This window comes from Aquarana catesbeiana, linkage group LG11 (genome assembly GCF_042186555.1).
Source record: "Aquarana catesbeiana isolate 2022-GZ linkage group LG11, ASM4218655v1, whole genome shotgun sequence".
Classification (NCBI taxonomy): Eukaryota; Metazoa; Chordata; class Amphibia; order Anura; family Ranidae; genus Aquarana; species Aquarana catesbeiana.
Window position 1 is genome coordinate 234,827,544 of NC_133334.1, and position 17,316 is coordinate 234,844,859.

General features: G+C 42.4%; 1 protein-coding gene across 3 annotated transcripts in view; it reads right to left on the minus strand.

Moving 5' to 3' along the window:
- NLRC5 (NLR family CARD domain containing 5) overlaps positions 1-17,316 on the minus strand; it is a 264,118-nt gene that overhangs the window by 191,064 nt on the left and 55,738 nt on the right. For all 3 annotated transcript variants that reach the window (XM_073605527.1, XM_073605525.1, XM_073605526.1), the window contains exon 2: positions 7,024-7,087. The gene's annotated coding sequence lies outside the window, so the exon portion shown is untranslated. The remainder of the gene's footprint in view (positions 1-7,023; positions 7,088-17,316) is intronic.

A 17,316-nucleotide genomic window follows, 5' to 3' on the forward strand; every position in this document is an offset into this window, starting at 1 on the left:
TTTTGATCTTTCGGTGCTCTCACATTTTGAATGACAATTACTCAGTCATGCAACATTGTACCAATATGAATTTTTTTTTCCTTTTTTTCGCACAAATAGAGCTTTCTTTTGGTGGTATTTAATCACCACTGGGTTTTTTATTTTTTGCGATATAAAAGAAAAAAGACCGAAAATTCTGTAAAAAAATGAAATTTTCTTCGTAAAATTTTGAAAATTAGTAATTTTTCTTCATAAATTTTGGCCAAAATTGCTGGGTATGGCTGAGTATGGCTGGGTATGACTGAGTATTGCTGGGTATGACTGAGTATTGCTGGGTATTGCTGGGTATGGCTGAGTATGGCTCAGTATGGCTGGGTATGACTGAGTATTGCTAGGTATGGCTGAGTATGGTTCAGTATGGCTGAGTATGACTGAGTATTGCTGGGTATGGCTTAGAGCTGCACGATTCTGGCTAAAATGAGAATCGCAATTTTTTTGCTCAGAAGATAGATCACGATTTTCTCACGATTCTCACGGCATAACATCATCTTTCACATTAAACAAAATATTTGGGCTAACTTTACTGTTTCGTTTTTTTTTTTTAATTCATTGAAGTGTACTTTTCCCAAAAAATTGCGTTTGAAAGACCATTGTGCAAATAAAGTGTGACATAAAATATTGCAACAATCCCCATTTTATTCTCTAGGGTCTCTGCTAAGAAAATATATATAATGTTTGGGGGTTCCAAGTAATTTTCTAGCAAAAAAATCTGATTTTAACTGTAAGAAACAAGTGTCAGAAAAAGGTTTAGACTTTAAGTGGTTAAACTTCCTGCATATTCACACAGAAGTTTCATCCCTTTGATCTAAGTGGGAGAGTTACAATGTTGTTAAAATCTTGGCAGAATGCCCCAGAGAACTCTATACTTGTAACATGAAAGAATCCAGACACTCCACATCGTCAGAGTGGGTGAATCGAGATCGTGACCTGTTAATGATTAATTGTGCAGCTCTAGTATGGCTGAGTATGGCTGAGTATGGCTGGGTACCACTGAGTATGGCTGAGTACGGCTGGGTACGACTGAGTATGGCTGGGTATGGCTAGATATGGCTGAGTATGGCTGGGTGTGGATGGGATGACTGAGCATGGATGGATGGATGAGTATTGCTGAGTATGGATGGATGGATGAGCATAGATGAGTCTTGCTGATTAGGGATGGCTGGCTGAGTATGGATGGATGGATGAGTATGGATGGCTGAGTATGGATGGATGGCTGAGTATGGATGGATGGATGAGTATAGATGGCTGAGTATGGATGGACGGTTGAGCATGGATGGCTGGGTATGGATGGTATGGATGGCTGAGTATGGATGGTATGGATGGCTGAGTATGGATGGTATGGATGGCTGAGCATGGATGGCTGAGTATGGATGACTGTGTATGGATGGTATGGATGGCTGAGTATAGATGGTATGCATGGCTGAGTATGGATGGTATGGATGGCTGGGTATGGATGGTATGGATGGCTGAGTATGGATGGTATGGATGGCTGAGTATGGATGGTATGGATGGCTGGGTATGGATGGTATGGATGGCTGAGTATGGATGGTATGGGTGGCTGAGTATGGATGGTATGGGTGGCTGAGTATGGATGGTATGGATAGCTGAGTATGGATGGTATGGGTGGCTGAGTATGGATGGTATGGTTGGCTCGATATGGATGGTATGGATGGCTGAGTATGGATGGTATGGATGGCTGGGTATGGATGGTATGGATAGCTGAGTATGGATGGCATGTGTGGCTGAGTATGGATGGCATGGTTGGCTGGGTATGGATGGTATGGATGGCTGAGTATGGATGGTATGGATGGCTGGGTATGGATGGTATGGATGGCTGAGTATGGATGGTATGGGTGGCTGAGTATGGATGGTATGGTTGGCTCGATATGGATGGTATGGATGGCTGAGTATGGATGGTATGGATGGCTGGGTATGGATGGTATGGATAGCTGAGTATGGATGGCATGTGTGGCTGAGTATGGATGGCATGGTTGGCTGGGTATGGATGGTATGGATGGCTGAGTATGGATGGTATGGATGGCTGGGTATGGATGGTATGGATGGCTGAGTATGGATGGTATGGGTGGCTGAGTATGGATGGTATGGATGGCTGGGTATGGATGGTATGGATGGCTGAGTATGGATGGTATGGATGGCTGAGTATGGATGGTATGGGTGGCTGAGTATGGATGGTATGGGTGGCTGAGTATGGATGGTATGGGTGGCTGAGTATGGATGGTGTAGATGGCTGAGTATGGATGGTATGGATGGCTGGGTATGGATGGCTGAGTATGGATGGCTGAGTATGGATGGTATGGATGGCTGGGTATGGATTGTATGGATGGCTGAGTATGGATGGTATGGATGGATGAGTGCTGGAGTGGGCACATATCAGCGCTGTGGGCACTACACATCCAGCCCACAGCGCTGCAGCACTCGGTCTCTCCCCTCTCCCCTCAAACTGTACCGATCTGTACGGAGAGGGGAGAGAGGAACCGGACGCGACGTCGATTTGTTTACATGTGATCGCTCCATCATTGACGGAGCGATCACGTGGTGAACAGCCACTGTCAGTGGCCATTTACCGTGATCCGTGATGAGCCGGGTTCTCCGGACCCAGCGGTCACAGATATTACTGGGTGCGCGCCCCAGGGGGCGTGCGGGAGCAAGATTCTGGGAGGACGTCCATAGACGCCCTCCCAGAATAAGCCGCTCGCGCTGTAGCCATCTTTCGGCTATGGCCCGGTCAGCAAGTGGTTAAAGATGCTGCACAAAAAGGCCCACAAACAGTTTACTGAAAACAAGCAGACTAAGGACATGGATTTTTCGAACCATGTCCTGTGGTCTGATGAGACAAAGATAAAATTGTTTGATTCAGATGGTGTCAATCGTGTGTGGCGGTAACCAGGTGAGGAGTACAAAGACAAGTGTGTCTTGCCTACAGTCAAGCATGGTGGTGGGAGTGAATAAATGCTCAGAATAAATTAGGAGACAAAAGCTATTGGTTACTGCCCCGTTTATAGTCCCTACGTACGTGTTTTATGTCACCGCGTTCAGAACGATCGGATTTTCCGACAACTTTGTGTGACCGTGTGTATGCAAGACAAGTTTGAGCCAACATCCGTCGGAAAAAATCCATGGATTTTGTTGTCGGAATGTCTGATCAATGTCCGACCGTGTGTACAGGGCATTATACAAGCTGTACACTCACTACTTTACATTGTAGCAAAGTGTCATTTCTTCAGTGTTGTCACATGAAAAGATAGAATAAAATATTTACAAAAATGTGAGTTGGGTACTCACTTTTGTGAGATACTGTATATGCAAGCATTTTAAATTCAATTTATTTAGGAGTATAATTTTTATGACCAAAATTGATTTCTTAAGCTAAAATACTGTGTATGCACTTAGCTATTTACATAAATATGAGAGGTCTGACAAGTCAAGTCATTTACTTTTTGATGACTGAAGGTTTTTAGGGTATAGCATTAATAACCTAAGTTATTATTATTATTATTATAATAACCTAAGTTAAATAACCTAAGTAGTATATATGTGTCTGGTTATATACTGTAAATATAAAATCCCTTGACCTCATGTATGCATATGCATACTCACAGGTATATATTTGTATAAATGTATATATTGTGGTAGTGTGGTACCCCACCAGTGTATGGGTCCAGGATTCTCAACCGGGCAGGTTGAGGGGCTCCAGTGTATTTGCTTGTTTGGGAAGAAACTGGCTTTTCAGTTTCCTCATTATGTAGTAAAGTCCACTTTGGGACCTGGAGCCCGGTGGAGATCCAGGTGGGATGAAATCCCCAGTCCTGGGTCCAGGTTTTGAGACTCAACAACACACTGATTGTTCAGGTGTGTGTGGGCCTGATAGTAGAGTCAGGACCATGGTTCTGAGCTCCACCCTCCCGAGGAGTCCAGGCTTGAAAGGGGGAATCCAGAGAGTGCAGGTGTGCACTGGAGTAGGCAGAGAGTGCAGACGGCATTGTAAAAGCCAGAGACCCAAGCCTGAGGTCCCTGACAGGAGTCAGGAGGGCTCCGTGTGGGAGTCTGAGCAGTGGTGCTTCTGCTGCTGAAGATTTTTCATTTATATTGTTGCTGTGGAAAGCTGAAACCCCTGCGTGGGCAAGTGTTCTGTTATTGGATTTATTCTTCCTTTAATAAAAGTGGGCTAACAAGCCCTATAAATGGCACAACTCAGCTCTCTGGTAGGCTCTACATTAAGCTAAACAACCCCCAATATATATATATATATATATATATATATATATATATATATATATATATATATATATATATACACAACAGGTAAACAGATTGATATATGCATATATATATTTGTGTATGTATACATTGTATGGAAAAATTATTTAAATACAATACTTTCCCTATCGTCTTGTATTGTAGGTTTGCTCCAGAGCTGGCAAAATGAAAGGGCATCTAGTGCTAGTAGACTATAATGTATGGCCTAATGCAGTAGGAAGTTCTTATATTTGATTGCAATTTTTGAATTGCAGTAATCAATGGGAACCAATCAGAATCCATCCTGTAATGTTTTGACTAAGGCCTCTTTCACAGGGACGGATTGTCTATCCATTTTTCTTCCATCCATCAATGGACAACAATGCATTCCTATGGGCAAACAGATGACCATCTGTTACCATCCATTAACCTCCGCTTCTGTTTTTATCTGTCTTTTTTAACGTACAAGGTTACGTCCAGATCCGTGAAAACAGATATTAACTGACGTTGACGGACAATGTCTGTCAACGTCCGATCAGTTAGGATCCGTTTTGAAGAAATAATTTTTTTTTCCGTTTGTCTGTGAACTCAACCTATGACCCAGACAGTAGTTGGACAATAGGAAGTACATCCCCAGTACATGCCCAAGGAGAAACATGGCAAGAGATGTCTCCTCATATAGGCAAATACGACAAACAATGTCACATTGTCCCAAAAATTGTTGGAATCCATTGCACAATGCACATAGCACACACAAGGACAAGGACGAAGGAAGGACACGGCAAGGACAAGTCACTCACTGAAAACTGCAATGCAGCATGGGAGGAGCAATGCTTTTTGGGTAATTTCCTTAAAGGCACAGAAACTGCTGTAAACGGATCAAAACGGATACAAAAACGGATGAAAAAACGGATGTAAACGTGTACATTAACGGATGAAAACGGATATTAACAAAACGGAAGACGGATGAAAACGAAGATTAACGGAACAGAAGACGGATGAAGCAACGGATAAGAACTGATATGTTTTTAACGTGGCTAAACTGACGGTGGCCGTGTGAATGAGGCCTTAAGCTACATGATATCTATTTGGTTGCTATGCAGACATCCCAACCTGCAAAAACTCATTTCAGGGAGGTGATGCTTCGTGCCAGAGCCGACCCCTTCCCTCCACCCAATAAAATGCAGCCTTACTAGTGCCAATTAAATGCAGCCTGATCAGTGCCAATTAAATGCAGCTTACCAGTGCCCAATGAAATGCAGCCTGATCACACAGCTGCTGGGGCTGGGCTACTGGTCCTGGAGTCTGGCTGCTGGGGCCAGGGGTCTGGCTGCTGGGGCCAAGGGTCTGGCTGCTGGAGCTGGGCTGCTGGTCCTGGAGTCTGGCTGCTGGGGCCGAAGTCTGGCAGCTGGGGCTAAGGGTCTGGCTGCTGGGGCCGGAGTCTGGCTGCTGGGGCCAAGGGTCTGGCTGCTGGAGCTGGGCTGCTGGGGCCAGGGTTCTGACTGCTGAGCCCAAGGGTCTGGCTGCTGGAGCTAGGCTGCTGGTCCTGGAGTCTGGCTGCTGGGGCCAGTGGTCTGGCTGCTGGAGCTCGTCTGCTGGTCCTGGGGTCTGGCTGCAATGGGGCTGGTGAGCCATCCCAGTCAAAGAATTTCCCAGAAGGAAGGGGGTGGGTTGAGGCAGGGGGGGGGGCAGGCCACACTGCTGTCCCCAGCCTGCTGCATGGGTACTTTTTTGGGGGGTCGGATTCAGCAGGAAAGGAAGGGGGTGGGCGGAGGCAGAGAGAAGACTGTGATCTGCAGGCTGTAGCAATTAAAAGAGAAAAACTTTCCCCTGTCAAGCAGATTTTTTCTCCACTTTTGGGTGCCGCTGCGCAGTGATCTCCTGTGCGACCAGTACATGACAGTCCCGGTCTGCCCAGCGGATTGACATAGAAGGGATTGACCCCCTCAGCGCTCAGCCACAGACAGAGCGCCCGTCCTCCATTTGGCCGCTCGGGCTGCCCTGTCTGTCTGTGGCTGAGTGACAGACCCAGCTGGGAGATCGCCCTTCACTCGCGGTTGTCCGGGAGTCGCAGCCAAATGCAGGAGACTCCCGCGGCTCGTGGGAGCCTTGCGATGTCTGGCTATGCCTTATGAATTAGCACTAGAATAAGAACTCTTTATTGAATGTCATCAACGTATTGAGATGATATAGCAATGCACATAAAGTCAACTAAAAGTTAAATAGGAACACATTTAATTTAATACTCTTCCTTCTTTTTTTTTTTTTTTTTCATGAAATCTGTTTTAAAAGCCGTTGGTAATTTGCAACAGAAATTGGGTGTAATACAATACAATACTGATATCAGCAACACCAGTCATAAATGGAGAGGGTTCAGGACACATTTCTGATATAAAGAACTACATTGAAATCCATACAGTGAAGTGATATTAAACAAAACAATACAGTTTCCTGCAATATATATATAACAAGGTATGAAAACGTGAAGGATTATGTGATTATTCATGCTGATAGTGAGATAGTGACTGTTAAGAGGTCACATTTGAGGTCCCAAATAACGTCTATATGTGTGGGAGTTTGCATGCACATGTGATATATTTTGCCAGCATTTTTTGTGATGAGAACAGTTGAGTTCGACAACTACAACCACAACTACAACTGCCTATCCTAAAATCCTATGCATTCAAGAAATTGTACAGAAGTGATTGCACGAAATTAATTACTTACCGTTAAAATTTACGTTTCTTGCGAGATCTGCGAAGCATGTCTTTATCGTCCGAAGCGAGTCTACCTTCGATACAAAAAGAAAGTAAATAACATGAGGAAAACCCCTTCTAGGGGGTAGGGGCGTGATCTTCTGCAATAAAGAATGGCAGAGTGAAAATGACAGTTGGAATCAAATAATCCACAAATGGTAAAAAATAAAAATGCCCCTTTTTGCAGACAAAAATCTTCAAACCAGGTAACGTCTGCTACTGTAAAGACAAAGTTCCCACAAATGCAATAAGCTGAATGTGTTTGGCAGACAACTGGAGTCTGTGTAAACTATTTTCAGTTTCACTTTACTCTAATGGGCATGTATAAGTGATACACATTTATTTCTTGTGCAATGTTATAACATGTGGCGACAGTGGGAGTTTATCAGATAGTAACAAGTAGATGATTCAGATTAAAAAAAAGCAGCAAGGGAAAATAGGAGGCACTTACATAATGTAATATAGGCATCCCTAGTTTTTATCTTAGAATGCAATTAATTTAGCGTAGCTATCAACGGTCCCTTATTGACAGGGAAATTCCCAGAAATTCACGATTAGCCCCATCAAATATTTTCTTTGGAAATGTTAATTTCCTTGAATAGGTTATTTATTAAGACTCACAAATAACCGCTTGCTGACCGCCACACGAACATTTACGCCGGCAGAATGGCACGGACAGGCAAATGGGCGTACACGTACGTGACTCTGCCGCAAGCTCCGTGAGTGTGATCGCGGGTCCCGCGGACTCGATGTCCGCGGGGTTGCCCGCGATCGTCTCACGGAGAGAAAGAACGGGGAAATGCTGATGTAAACAAGCATTTCCCCGTTCTGCCTAGTGACACTGACACTGATCACAGCTCCCTGTGATCAAGAGCGGTGATCAGTGTCATGTCACATGTAGCCCCTCCCCCCCACAGTTAGAATCACTCCCTAGGACACACTTAACCCCTGCAGCGTCCCCTCCTGCTTAACCCCTTCACTGCCAGTCACATTTACACAGTAATCAATACATTTTTAATCGCACTGATCGCTGTATAAATGTGAATGGTCCCAAAATAGCGCCAAAAGTGTCCGGTTTGTCCACCATAATGTCGGAGTCACCATAAAAATCGCAGATCGCCGCCATTACTAATAAAAAAAAAAAATGAATAAAAATGCCATAAAACTATCCCCTATTTTGTAGACGCTATAACTTTTGCGCAAACCAATCAATAAATGCTTATTGTGATTTTTTACCAAAAATATGTAGAAGAATACCTATCGGCCTAAACTAAGGAACAAAAATGTTTTTTTATATATATTTTTGGGGATATTTATTATAGCAAAAAGTAAAAAATATTGCATTTTTTTCAAAATTGTCTTTTTGTTTATAGCGCAAAAAATAAAAACCGCAGAGGTTATCAAATACCACCAAAAGAAAGCTCTATTTGTGGGGAAAAAAGGACGTCAATTTTATTTGGGAGCCACGTCGCACGACCGCACAATTGTCAGTTAAAGCCACGCAGTGCCGAATCACAAAAAACGCTTTGGTCTTTGGCCAGCCAAATGGTCCGGGGCTTAAGTGGTTAAACCACAAATGTATCATTTTGAAGCTGAACTCCAGGATAAGCAAATACTGTTTAAATACAAAAGGCATGTGTCTTATTTAAAGTGATATTAAATGCTAATTGCTTTTGGTTTAAAAAAAAAAGAAAAAAAGATTGTATATTTACCTGCTCTGTGCAATGATACTGCATAAAGATGTCAATTACCTCCTCTTTTGGTGGGCCCCTGCAAGCGCTGTCCACTTCTCCCTGCTCCAAGTGCTTCCTTAGCAAGCCAGGTGCTAAGGAGCCACCAGTACATGCATGCTTCTGAACCAGGTTGTGTGCGTCCATTGACATACACAACACAGGTAAGCCACGCCCCCGCTCCCTCTCCACAGGAGTTTGACTGACAACAACAGAAGCCCATGGCTCCTACTGTCCTCTCTGTCTCCTGTGAAAGCAGAAAGTGAGAGGAGCAGTGCTGCAGCAAGTGTTTGGAAATGGGGGTGGTTGGGACAGGTAGTAGGGCGTTTTGCACCCTAATACAAATAATGCATTAAAGTTGTAGTAAATCGCAGAAAAGAGAAATGGGCCCCAGGAAGTTTAAGTCATAATGTACTATTATGCACCACATACTAGCACATTATGACAGACTCACCTGCAAACAAAACGTGCTGTCACCGCTGTAGGTGCTTCCATCTTTACCCGGTCTTCCTTCTGGGTTTGAGGGCTTCGTTGGTATTTATAGCCAAGCCGCGATGACCTCACTCATGCACTTGAGCGCGTAAGTCACTGTTTGCGGCACAGGGCTCTGAAGGAACGGTGCAGGTATGCCATTCCTCCGGAGCTCTTGCACCGATGCATGTTTAAGAGATGATTACTGTACCTATAGGTAAACCACAGGAGTTTATTCCCACTTTAAGTTAAAAATACTTTTAGACTTTAGAACTACTTTAATTTTTGGGGTGCTCTGTGTATTTTTTGCAGATTTGCACAGTAATTTAGCATGAAACCGGTCTTGTATTCTCCCCTTGCTGTAGTTTTCTGCAGACAGCCTGTAGCAGTTGGGACTGTTGGGTCCCTCGCACAGCTCTGTTCAGGTTATGCGCAGCAAAGCAATGATGTAAATCACTACATTTATATGTTAATAACCAGGAACTCCCCCCGTCTGAGTCACCCCTTGTCTCTGTCCCCTACCCACCTCTGACCACTGTCCCTTGATTCCACTCCCTACCCACCTACCAGTACTGCCCCTTTTAGAGAATACAGAACCAAGTATCATTTTGTGGTGCTAAATCATTTATATGGAACATGTTAATGATAAAAAGAAAAGCAGTAAAATAGATCCCCTGCAGCCAGCAACAATAGGATCCCAGCAATAGATCCCCACACAACAATAGACTCCCCCAGCAACAATGGACTCCACCCCAACAACAATAGATTCCCTGCAGCAACAGTGAACCACCCACAACAAAATATCACACCCAGTAACAAAATATCCACCCAAGCAACATTAGACGCCCCCAACAGCAACAACAGATCTCCCAGCAGCCAGCATCAATGGATCCTCCAGCATCCAGTAAAAATAGACCTCTCCCTCAACAGTAGATCCCTTCCAGCAACATAAGACCCCCCCCCCCCCAGCAACAATAGATTCCCCATCAGCAACAATAGACCCTCACACAAAATCAGATCCCCACCAGTGACAATAGATCCCCCAGCAGCCAATATCAATAGACCCTCCAGCATACCCCACACCCCTTGCTATTACATACATTTGGTGCTGGAGGTGCCAGAACTGCGTTCCCCCGCGTTCTCGCTGAAAAAAAGCCCTGTTAATAACTAAGTTTGCAAAACCTTTTGGGGCACACAGGGTGGGTTCATATCCTTTGTGGCTATTGAGGAATATATTATTTTATTAATTACAGTTATTTATACAGAGCTAGCAACTTGTGCAGTGATTTACACATAGTATATACATTCATCTCAGTCTCTGCCCTCAAGGATCTTACAGTCTAAGGTCCCTAACCCAGGTTAGCATAGCTCCCAACTGTCCCTGATTTTGAGGGACTGTCCCTGATTTGGAACAACGTCCCTCTGTCCCTCTTTCCTCCTCATTTGTCCCTCATTTTGGTCTGATCTATATAGTTGTATATAAAACGCACTGCTTATATTTTATGAAGTCTTTACTGTGCTAAACCTTTCATCCAATTTCTAAACTGCTGCATTTGTAAATTCCAAACGCCAATATAAAGGAATAGTAGTGGTAAAAGAAGCACTTACGGGTTTAACCAATAATTTTTTTGTACAATACTCCTTTAAGGGGGCGTGGCAGGGGGTGTGTCCTATGATTACATTCTTTTGCTAATAGGTGTCCCTCTACCTCATCTCAAAAAGTTGGGAGGTATGGGTTAATCAGGAGGAAGTTCTTTCTTCTGGTGTCAGAATCTCAGTGCTGAATGATTTTTGCATGAGACCTGCACGTTATTGATGCAGAGACATTCAGAACAGCTGTGGCTTCAAGCAGCTATGAGGCTGGATTCACACCTATGCATTTTTAGTGCTTTTTGCATTTTGCAGATTTGCACTACAGTCAATTTACCATGGGTTCCTATGGAACACGTTCTGTAGAGCAAATCTGCAAAATGCAAAAAGTACTGAAAATGCATAGGTGTGAATCAAGCCTAAAAGTGGATAAACAGTTGTGAAGTCTTCCGTCTTCTAATGTCTAACGCTTTTAAGCCTGATTCACACCTATGCATCTTTAGTGCTTTTTGCATTTTGCAGATTTGCACTACAGAACGTGTTCCATAGGAAACCATGTTAAATGGGCTGTAGTGCAAATCTGCAAAATGCAAAAAGAACTAAAAATGCACAGGTGTGAATCAGGCCTTAGGCCCCATTCACACTAGCGCGTTTTTTGATGCATTTTGCATTTTGCAGAAATGCACGGGAATTTTTTAACATGGGTTCCTATGGAACATGTTCACATCAATGCTTTTTTGTATCTCTGCGTTTTTGGAAAGGGTCGGGGACTTTTTTTCATGCAAAAAGCAGCGTTTTGCATGTAATGGTTTTCAATGGACAAGCATCAAAAACGCAAGTGCAGCGTTTTTGCAGCGTTTTTGATGCGTTTTTGGTGCGTTTTTGGTGCGTTTTTGCCGTTTTTTTATTTTTTTTTTTTTGTAATTTTTTTGTAAGACTGTAAAAAAAAATGAAAAAAAAAAAAAAAAACGCAAAACGCAAAACGCAAATCGCGGCAAAAACGCGGCAAAAACGCAGCAAAAACGCGGCAAAAACGCGGCTCAAAAACGTGGCAAGCATGAAAAAAAAACCTCCAAAAACGCTCAAAAGCAACATGCATAGGTGTGAATCGAGCCTTATGGTCAGTCAGGCTGGATTCACACCTACGCATTTTTTGTGCTTTTTGCATTTTGCAGATTTGCACTACAGATCGTGTTCCATAGGAAACCATGTTAAATAGACTCTAGTGCAGATCTGCAAAATGCAAAAAGCACTAAAACTGCATAGGTGTGAATCCAGCCTCAGTGCAGAACCCCCACTATAATAATTAGTGAAGATATATAATCTCTTGTGGTGCTCCTTTTGTGGCTAAGGCTGGATTCACACCTATGCAGTTTTAGTGCTTTTTGCATTTTGCAGATTTGCACAGCAGTCCATTCAACATGGTTTTCTATGGAACACGTTCTGTAGTGCAAATCTGCAAAATGCAAAAAGCACTAAAACTGCATAGGTGTGAATCCAGCCTAATAGAGTTTGCCCAGCTATATTGTGTTTTTAATCTGGTTTTAGATTGTACACGGTTTATAAATTTGGGCTCTAGAAGTGTTATATCTTCGGCAAGTTATGAATAACCTGTTTTTCAGGTAGTGGTTTATCTATTTAGAGCAGGGATAGGCTACTTTGAAGAGGTGGAGATCTACCTGAGCACCATGGAAGATATCAAGATTTTTAAAGAGATATCTTAGCAAGGCCCCATTTAAAAGTAAGAAAGGTTTGAAGCATTCATGGGATCAGTAGTATGGGTAGGTAACACAGAGGTCAGAAGAATGTAAAGCAAAGTGCAGGGGTCAGTAGTATATAAAGTTTAGAACTGTGTATTATGTAACGCAGGGTGCAGAGGTCAGGAGTAAGTAAAGAGGAGTACAGAGGTCAGTAGTAGTTAATGCACAGTGCTGGGGTCAGGAGTGGGTAATGCAGAAAGTAGGGATCAGTAATAAGTAAGGCAGAGGTCAGGAGTAAGTAAAGCAAAGTGCAGAGGTTAGTAGTATGTAACATACAGTATTGGGGTCAGGAACAAGTAAAGCAAAATGCAAGGGTCCGTATTATGTATCGCAGGGTTAAGAGGTGAGGAGTAAAGCGTAGTTCAGAGGTTGGTAATAAGTAAGGCAGAGTGCAGGGGTCAGTAGTAAGTAATGCAGAGGTCTGTGGTAAGTGACACAGAGTGTAGAGGTCAGTACCTAAGCACAGATTCTCCTTGTCTCTCTTAAAATTGACTCACTAGACCCTAACAGCAGTGTCTGACAGATTGAGGGAAGTCCTTCCGGGTTGCCCCTTGGCTCTGACATAATGCATATCAAGGCCAGTAGGAATGTGCAATTCGTTTCGTTCCGAATTCGTTTTTTAACGAATTTTGACAAATTCGTTAATTGGGGAATATCCGAATTAACGAAAACCCGTTTAACAAATTTTTTCCGAATATTCATAAATTTGATAAAATTGGACATTCGTAAATTTGGGCATTCGGGCATTCGTAATTTACGAATGTACATTCGTACGTTCGTACATTCGTACATTAGTAAATTAGTGAATTCGTAAATTTGTAAATTTGAAAATTCGGAAATCTGAAATAATAGTTAACTAATAATAACTTAACTATTAGTAATTACTAGTAACTTTTAAATTATATGTATTGTAATTTCCTTTCAAATTTGGCTGTTAGTGAACGTAACAAATACCAATTTATCCGAAGTTATGAATGATCCGAAAAAATGGAATGGAACGTAATGAATTAATAATAATAAATAATAATAACAACGTTTTATTATTATTATTTATTATTAATTTGTTCCGTTCCATTTGTTTAGATGCAGCATTTGTTTTGGATAATTCGTAACTTTGGATAAATTCGTATTTGTTACGTTCACTGACAGTCAAATTTGAAAGGAAATTACAATACCTATAATTTAATAGTTAGTTACTATTTCAGATTTTTGAATTTTCGGGTTTTTGGATTTTCAAACTTTGAATTTACAAATTTCCGAATTTTCTAATTTACAAATGTACGATTTTACGAATTTACGAATGTACGAATTTACGAATTTACAAATGTAAAAATGTACGAATGTACGAATGAATGAATGAACGAATGTTCAAATTTACGAATGTACGAATGAACGCATTTACGAATTTACGAATGAACAAATTTACGAATCGCGATCATAACGAATGACCCGAAAAACGAAAAAAATAATAAAATAATGAAATGAAAACGAAAATGAACACATTTTTTTGGCTGTGCACATGTCTAAAGGCCAGGGAAGAACCCTTGGCTCTGCATTCGCATTGTCATTGTAGACTGAGGCAGTGTCTGGAGCTGGCAGCACAACAGAGTCGCAATCTACCCATCACATAGTAGCTGTGATCGACAGGCAGATTGTAATCAACTGGTTACCGACCCCCGGTTTAGAGCATAACGTGAAATAATTGAGCTGCGTAGGGGCTTGAAAATCAAACGATTCAGCAATTTACACATTTGTGATTTTCCCCAAAATAGTGTTGATTAGCCTTACTTAATCTTTTAAATATGGAGAAGCCCTTGTGATAAGCTTCCTGTCCCAGGAAACCCCTGCTAATTATTACTATATCTACAGCTCACATTTCTTCAGTGTGTGATGGTCAGTGGGAAGAATCTTCTTTACACTTGTGGTCATTGCTAAGAATCCTACCCCTTACACATTACTAAAAGTATTTTTGCTGTCAGTGGTTATTTATCTGGGAGCCAGAAATTACTTATTGCACAAGGACCACCTAGCAACTTTTGGAGGAACCCTAGGGTTCCACATAACCCTTGTTGAGAAATGCTGGTGTAGACTTTTAGATTCAGAATGATCAATTGATTCCTCTCTAAATCTGGACTTGTTGCACCCTTTCTCTTCTGTCACTGGGTGGCGTTATGCTAGTGACATTATATAAGACAGGGGCTTTGCAAGTTCAGACATGAATGGATGGGGTGTCTCAGCCAATGGGCAGAGATGTTCTTTGGTCCCTTGGCCTGCTGGGAGAGCCTATTTATTTGGTTCTAGTGCAGTTTATATTTATCTCTATTTACATTTTTTATTTGAGTCTGCATAGGCAGATTAACTAGATCTAGGTATATACCTCTTTGATCACACATTTACAACGAGTGTAGTCCCTTATTAATGGCTCATTATACCAGCTGAATGCTAATCCTTCTCCATGTAACAGCCTTAGAGACATTCTAGCTCCTGCATCTTAGCCATTAGTGTCTTGTTCTCACTCCGGGGTTGCGAGGTGCCTAGCTTCTCTCCCTCTCCCGTCTCACCCTATGACGGGAGTGGGCGTTAACCTCTGCACCTCGGCGCCATGCCTCCGCACTTTCCCGTACAGCGTCTTCATAGGCGCTGCCCGGGGTAGTGCGTGTACTTCACCTCTCACGCTACGGCTACTATGGAGCTCCTCCTTGCCGTTTGCGTTGACGCATGACGTTGGCGGGGTCCCACCCCCTTTGCACGGGTACTTCAGCCGTGAGGGAGCCGATGGCTGCCTTCAGTTTGCTCTCTCCATTTGGGACGAGTTATACTCAACCTTACCAGATCTCCAGGTAAACAGGGTTTTTCCCTAGGACCATAGATCCATACACATATATTTCTTTACATACACTTATTGATACATTATACCTTTACATACCAACACATACAATTACTTACCTTCATACACTTATTCATTTATACCTTTTCTTAGCAATTTCTATTCATATATACCCAATATATTATCTTATACTTAGTGTGCTTGCTATATATATTTTGTAGGGTCACCATATGGACATTCCTTCCTCGGATGGACCCATTACTCAGGCATATCAACACACCTTGGGCTTTTAGACCTTTACTCTGCTTTCTGTTTGGTGGTCGTCCGCCCCTGCCCCCGGTTGTTTGGCCTCGTGATCCCCCACTCGTTGTGCCCGACCCATCGGGCATTGCGGTGAGGGACTGTCATTGGTCTGGGTTCTCCCGCCTCAACCCCGGAGGAGACATACTACTCTTGGCTATGTTTAGCTACTGCAGGCTCATGTGTTTTTGGAGATACACTACAGGTTAAGCACCATCAATAATTTACCCCCTCAATAGAGTTGTAGGTATCTGTACATTGTACCTAGGTCCATTTACTTATTTTTTCCTTATTTTGTTCATCTTTATAGCATCCTACTCCTGACGATTGGCTTTAAACGCCATGAAACGCGTTGAGTCCATACTCAAGGATGCCAGGTTTATGGCTTATATTATGATGAATTCATTTCAGTATATTCTGTTTAACTTTATACTCTATCATGTATTGTTTATGATTATTATAACTATGTATCAGATTTTTTATTCACTATTGTTTTTAATACCAATCATGTTCCTTTGTTTATACTTGAATAAATATGTGACTATTGCGCATTGAATATGGCTATATCGTGCCTATATTGTACACACGTAATATTTGTTTGGGATATCCATGATAGGAACTACCCACAGGGGATTGGTTATTACCAAAAGTGTTTATTTATGTAACAATATATTTAGCTACATTATTCCTTATTACAGAGACAGACCTCATTTAAAGTCCCATGTCCGTTTCTTTTATTTGTATATATTGTCCAGGGATGGAGGTATGTCTCTGTTATATTAGGGGAGTTCAGGGTCACTTTTTGTTTTTTTATTATGTATTGTTTGTTCTAATGGAATTCAGGGTGGAAGACACCCAGCATAATCTGTGACCCCATTTACCCTACCTTACACACAATTGTATCTATTCATTATTCACAAATATCCATAGAATTAAGTTCTAGTGCAGTTTATATTTATCTCTATTTACATTTTTTATTTGAGTCTGCATAGGCAGATTAACTAGATCTAGGTATATACCTCTTTGATCACACATTTACAACGAGTGTAGTCCCTTATTAATGGCTCATTATACCAGCTGAATGCTAATCCTTCTCCATGTAACAGCCTTAGAGACATTCTAGCTCCTGCATCTTAGCCATTAGTGTCTTGTTCTCACTCCGGGGTTGCGAGGTGCCTAGCTTCTCTCCCTCTCCCGTCTCACCCTATGACGGGAGTGGGCGTTAACCTCTGCACCTCGGCGCCATGCCTCCGCACTTTCCCGTACAGCGTCTTCATAGGCGCTGCCCGGGGTAGTGCGTGTACTTCACCTCTCACGCTACGGCTACTATGGAGCTCCTCCTTGCCGTTTGCGTTGACGCATGACGTTGGCGGGGTCCCACCCCCTTTGCACGGGTACTTCAGCCGTGAGGGAGCCGATGGCTGCCTTCAGTTTGCTCTCTCCATTTGGGACGAGTTATACTCAACCTTACCAGATCTCCAGGTAAACAGGGTTTTTCCCTAGGACCATAGATCCATACACATATATTTCTTTACATACACTTATTGATACATTATACCTTTACATACCAACACATACAATTACTT